This window comes from Melozone crissalis, unplaced genomic scaffold, assembly GCF_028551555.1.
Source record: "Melozone crissalis strain CALT ecotype California unplaced genomic scaffold, PUWL_Pcris_2 ptg000023l_1, whole genome shotgun sequence".
Classification (NCBI taxonomy): domain Eukaryota; kingdom Metazoa; phylum Chordata; class Aves; order Passeriformes; family Passerellidae; genus Melozone; species Melozone crissalis.
Window position 1 is genome coordinate 33,015,964 of NW_026535801.1, and position 6,550 is coordinate 33,022,513.

Genomic DNA, 6,550 nt, shown 5'->3' on the forward strand with positions numbered 1-6,550 from the left:
CTATGACCAGCTTAAAGTGGCTCCTGGGTTTTGTCTTAGCTCTTTACTCCTACACTGCACATTTTGAATGTGAATTTCTGCTGGCATTGTAAATTTACCCCAGTGAAGAATTTGGCCTTCGTGTTGCAGAGACAAAATCTCAGTATCGTGTTTGTGTTTGGATTGTTCTTAGTGGGGTTTTTTTGGTAAGTTGTTTTCTTCTTTTTGCTCGAGTGATTCATTTATGAAACAAGATGATGAGATTCAGGTTTCTGATGGTCTTTCCATTACCCAGGAATTGAAGTACTCTGAGCAGGCCAGGACTTGCATAAAGATAAATACACATACTCAAAGGGAACTTAAACTCTTTAAATACAGCTTGTGCCCTGTGCTATTTACCCTGCTGATCTTCTGCTGGGGATTTATGGCTGTTGTCACAGTACTTTCTTTTCTGGCCTTTCTTGGAAAAAAGCTTTCTCAAGAACTAAATTAATTAAATTCACAGAGTGGTAAACTAAAAATATTGTCCATGCAGATGCACATATATACATGCATATACCTACAATTAGAAACCAGTTCTTCTGGAGATTTGATCTAAACCTGGCAGATTAGAATGTCTGATAATTTTAGTTTATTTTGAGTTTAGATTTGCAGGGCAGATGCTGGACTCCAGATAACATAATTACTTTGGGAAAGAGCACCAGCTTCTCCAATATGCATCCTTAGAGTCTTATGAAGATCCATTCCAAATAAATTCAAAGCCATGTGTCAGTTGCCAAATGGATTATTTTTAAAAGGGGAATTTCATGCACCAGTCTTTTTGAGAGTAAGCTGCTTATACAATTTCTGGACTCTTACCTCATTTTCCAGCATTTCTGGTGCAGCAGAATAAAGATCATGTTTTATTCCAGTTATGTGATTTTAGCTGTATATTATTAGAGGCTTTAAAAGTAGTTTCACATGCTTGTAACCAGAACATGGGCCAAAATGAGTAATATTTTGCCATTTCTGCTGCTTCAGAAAAAGTGATCTTAACTTCAGAACCAGCAGTGATGTTACATCTTATATCTTCAAATGAAACTTGGTCTCATGTGGCTGTGCTGGAAAACTGATACATTTTCTGTTTGCTCTGTAGGCAGCATTTCAGTCATCCTGGCTTTCTCTTTTTCTGCATAATAAATAATGCCTGTCATTCAAGGGGTTTTTTTCTTACTCATAAATAAGAAATCTCATCTTCATTTGGTGTAGAGCCACTTCAGATGCTTTACTAACATTTTATTGTCTGCCTCACTAACAAATGCATTGTCTGCCCAGAAACACTGTGGCTTCCTTTAGATTGTTCTATTCATTTGGTTCAGGTGGACAATAAAACATGCTGAATGACAGAGTGTCACTGATGACTAGAGAGCTTTAAAGGAAAACCATTCTGCCTCCTGCCTTTTCATCAGTTTTCATGTATCTGAATGTACCTTGCACAAACATACTGTATTTTAATGGCCTTGTGGATACATTTCTCTTAAATTTTAGTGATTAAAAAATTAGCAAAAATAGGTACCTAGATGTTGAAGATTTATAAACAACCTGCTATTGAGAAATGTTGGTTACATGTATTTTTGGTAAATTATTCTGCAGTACTTGGAAAAATTGGAAAACTGAGGGAGGCCCTTTAAAAGCACAAAAGGATATATATATGTCCATCTGCTCTGGGCATATGAAAGAGATGACTGAGAAATTCCAGTCTGTGACGTTGGTGGAATACCTGGATTGGTAGCAAAAGACATTTCTTCCTCTCGGGTTGGAGTTTGTACCACATTGCAGAGCCTGGTGCAAAGCCAGCACCTCTCGTGTTCCCTTTTGGCTCACACAGTGCACAGGTCTCATGTGCTGCACAGGAATAAGGTATTATTTACATTTCTTTTTCTTTTTTCACTCTTCCTATCAAGCAGAGGTGTAAGTGACTGTAATCCCTCTCTCCATTAACTAGATGTGACACTTCAGCAACTTTTGCCTGACATACATCTGGTTTTCTGGAGCCCCTTATCCTGGGGGATCTCCTGGACCTTCAGATGCCCTTCAGGAATTAGGTACCCACTGTGTGTGATTTTCAAGGTAACCAGGAGATATTTCTTTATTTCTGAAATGCAGGTAGGGTTGTTTTTTCCTGTTTATCACATATTCAGGCTCTATGAGATGGATATGGTGTAAAATAGAGATGCATTGGGAGGAACAATGATGGCAGTACAGGCAAAGTAATTAAATGAACCATCTTGGACAGGGCTGATACTGGATGCTCAGGATGTTACAGCTCTTAAGATTGCATACACTCTTCACAAGACCTCTTGGTTGAGTTATTTATTTATTTAGATTTTATTTAGTTATTTATTTATTTAGAGTTTACTTATGGGGCTGCATGTGCAGTTGAAGGTGAACTATGACATCCTGCAGTGCTGCTCTGTCTCTGGGTGAAGGTGTGAGTGCAGAGATGAACAGAACTTCCTTCTGTGACATTCCCATCTGCAGATACACATGAGCTGATAGAAATAACCTCTCGTAATACCCACAATTTTCTGTGCTTCTAATTTTTATTGTGCCTGCTGCCTGAAAGATGATAAGACTTATTCATAAATTCACACTCCAGTGGTTTGATAAATATATAACAGTCTGAAAAGGAGTTTCTTGGTGCAGTGCATGTTATTTATCAGGTCTCAGTTTTCCTTGGGTTTGGCCCTAAGCTTTGTTGTTAGTTTTTTGTGGGTTTTTTTTTGTTTTATTTTGACATTTTTGGCTGACTTCTCTGATCCTCTTCCTACTAAGAGCCACAAGGAAAAATAGCGCTTGGGACAACTAAAACTAAATTCATCGTGACAAAAAATATGTTTATATACCTTTATTATATTATCTCTTCCTCTCTATCTGATAAATGAGGAGGCCAGAATATTGTAAAGTGATATTCTATAGCAGGCACAACGCTTATCAGTTACTTTCCTTTGACCTTCTGCCTTAGAAAATTAATTCACTTGAGCTGTTCCTACACTAGAACATTAGGAAAAAAATAATGTTAGCACTGGTGAATATAATCTCTGCAGGAAAGCTGGGCAATTATTCAATGGTCTAATCTTATCTCTTGTTTCATTTTTATATGGCAAGCCTACATTTAAAGTATTAGATATACTGTGCTTCTGCTCAGTACCATCAAACCCCAGTAAATAAACGCTGCTAAGTGCCACCATGAGTGAAGGAGCTTATAATGAGAAGTGTGAGCAGCCCTGTGCACCATTCATCATCCTGTTCAGGCCCATATTGGGGCTCTTTTTATCAGCACTATTCGAGCAGTGTCATCACCTCTGGAATAAATCTTCTGTCAGTGTCTGTCGTCCCCGTGCCCTATTAAACTCATGCTCTCACATAATCACCAAATGTCCTTTGGATGTCTTTCATTAACCTCTGACCTGAACCCTGCTGCCTTCCTGTTGGTAGGTAAATCTATAACATGACATTTGCTTATGACTCAACCTTTATCCTTGCTTAATAGTTGTGCCTTTCAATTTTTATTTATTTAATTTTTTTTTTTTTTTTTGTTCTGGAGCAAAAAGATAGTTACAATCTTAAGGCACAGCTTGGATTTTAAAGGTTGGAACACAATATTCACCTAAGTGTCTCCTAATAGATTTTCTAATATTTTTCCACAACTGCATATTGAATCTTATCAGTTGTAAACTGTGGCATTCACATTCTCTGAAAAATCCCTTTGCCCATGTTTTTTCTCTGAGGCTTCTCAGCTTCCCAGGAGAAAAATCCTGGGCAAAGGGATTTTTCAGACAATGTGAATGCCACAGTAAACTGATGCAGGATGTGGGCCTCTCAAGTAATAATTTCATTCCTGCTAGAAGTTTTCTTTCCCTCAGATATGTTCTTGCTGTGTTTACCTAATCAGAGATTAAAGATTAATTAATTCAAATTCGATTGTGCAGCTGTGTCACAGCTTAGCCTAAAATTTCCGATCCTGGCTACTACGCAGGGATAATGATAATAAAAATAAAGCAAGATTGTGTTCCCATGAGGACCAAGTGGGCTGGAAAGTAGTTCCTGCAGTGCTCTCCCTGTGTTGCCAATGTCTTACTGCAAGGCCTTGGTCAAGCTACTTGCTTTTTCTATGACTCATTTACCTCACTCGTAAAAGGGGCCATGGTGAAACTGTGCCTGCAGAATAAAACATGAAAAATGGCTTCTATTTACCTCTAGTGTGCTCAGGAACCAGGCTGATGCTCTTATTAACCCTGCTCAGCTAAGTGTGTGTACAGAGTTGAAAGCATACTGAATTATATTTCTCTCCCTTCAGCCCTCCCTCCCCCCTGTGAATGAGCCTCCAGTTACTCTTAACTGTAATTAGTACCAATTAACTAAAATTCTTAGCAATTGTGCCACAAACCCATTGATGGAAGGGATTCCTGGCAGTGAAGAGGAAAGGAAGCAATGGGCTTTGTGCAGGCACTGGAATGAGGGGTTTGTGGAAAAGGCAGGAGTGGCTGCTGTTCCTGGAGAGGCTTGGAGGAATGGGCTCAGCCTCTGATGGGAACAGGAGACAGGGAATGGGTGTGGCACCAGGGGAGCTCAGGGACGCAAAATTCAGTATGAAGGGTGAGTGAGACTGTGGGGAGAGAACAGGGGGGTAGGTGTGGTGGGGGTCCGTCTGCAAGGTGCTGTGGTGCTGGTTCAGTCTTTGGAGTGACCACAGAAAAGAGCATGCAGGAAAATCAGGGTAAAAATATGACTGAATGTACACGGATGGCTTTTGTAATTCTCTGCTAAACTGCTGTAAATCACCCTTAAGCAGGTGTTAAGTAAGAAGAGATTAGATGGCTTTACATTCTCCTGAATTTTACATGCACCTTTAATAAGAATATTTTAGCAGAATTGTGTTCATATAAAAATTTCAGCTAATTTATGTAATGGTGACAGTGCTTCCTGCTCCATATAATGCACACACACTCATTAAATCTGTCTTGATTTTGCTGTGCAGAAAGCTAAAGCAAAAGGCCAGCAGTTTGTTCCTGAAATTGTCTTTTACTGTATTCAGGAATGGCAAGTAGGTTATGCTTCTCTTTCCTGTTCTGGTGTGAGGCTGTCTCCTCACAGCTGGAAGGCCCGTCTCCTCTCAGCTTGTGATCAAGCACCATCAAAATGGAGACAATTTCAGGGAATTGGGAATGAACAGATAAGCCATTTGTCTCTTTTTTAACCTACAGTGTTTCGATCTAGCATTTCTCCCTGGTTTTATCAGTGTTGCCCTCATTTCTCCTTTTTCTCTCTCATTTTCTCCTATGCCTGGGTTTGTGTTTTTTGATATCAAAGGCAAAAACCCCCAGTGTTTATATTTTTCACTTCATAAAATACCTGGAAGAGGTTACAGGGGTGGCAAAGGAAGCTGTAACAAAGCCCAGCTGTCAGCAGATCCCCATCCCTGGTGTTGGCTGCCAGCTGTAAATCCTCTGCCTCTCTGGAGAGGTTGTTGGCAAATAAAACCATGAGCTGGTGAGATGGCAGCTCCAAAACAGGGGCACACAAATGTCTGGCAAGAGGCTGTTGCCAGGTCAGTCTGCTCTCAAAGGGAAAAAAGGTGGGAAACACATTGTGTGACACCATCCCTGGGCCATCAGGGCCTATTAATTTGGACACTGACCCAGAGCCCTGCAGTGGCAGGGAGGCACAGAAAATGTGATGGGAAGGTCATTTCCCTCATATGTGCCTAGTGCCAGCCTTCAGTTGGGCCCAGCATCCCTGGTGGTGCCCCAGATGTGACCTGGTACCTGGGCACAGGTTCCCTGGACAGGGATCTCTTGTGTCAGGTGTCATTGGAGCTGTTATAATTCCAAATAATGGCAACACTAGTGACAATAGCCATAAGGTACAACAGTGCTCTGGAGCTCTAGCTCTGGATCAGAATTTTATTGTGCTAGGCCCAGCAAAGTCCTTTCCATCACCACTGGAGAGTGGGATTAATAAAATCACAAAAGCATGGGAATAGAATTAGAAAATGAAGGACTGTCTCTCTCTACTTTTTATTTGGATTTACAAATACATTTGGAAATGGTTGTCAGGGTTGAATTTGGCAAAATGCAGTTGAGAACCTCTGGAAAAAAATGTATTTTGAGGAGAAATGTATAAAGCAAGTCTCTTAGATGGCTCCAGTCCCACAAACCTGAGTGTGCTTTTGATCTGGCCATGGCAAAGCAGAAGATTTTCAACGGATGACAACAACTAAGAGGATTTTGGATGATGGCAGCAAAGAAACACAAAGGGGTGGTTAATTGTGTGACCCACAGGGAGCACTGGAAGACATTAATGGGTATAAAGAGGCCATATTTCCATAAGTGACCATTAGTCTTCTGCAAATGTTCCTTGAAATATAAAGGGATGATTTTCTCTCTCCAATTAATCATCCTAGAAATCCTCCTTCGTGTAATCTTGAAAACACGGGAGAGGACTTAGTATCAGTAAATGTTGCCAGATGTACAAAATGGCAGAGTAATGTGTTGTATAAAATGATTTTGGGTGGCAGAAACTGGATAGG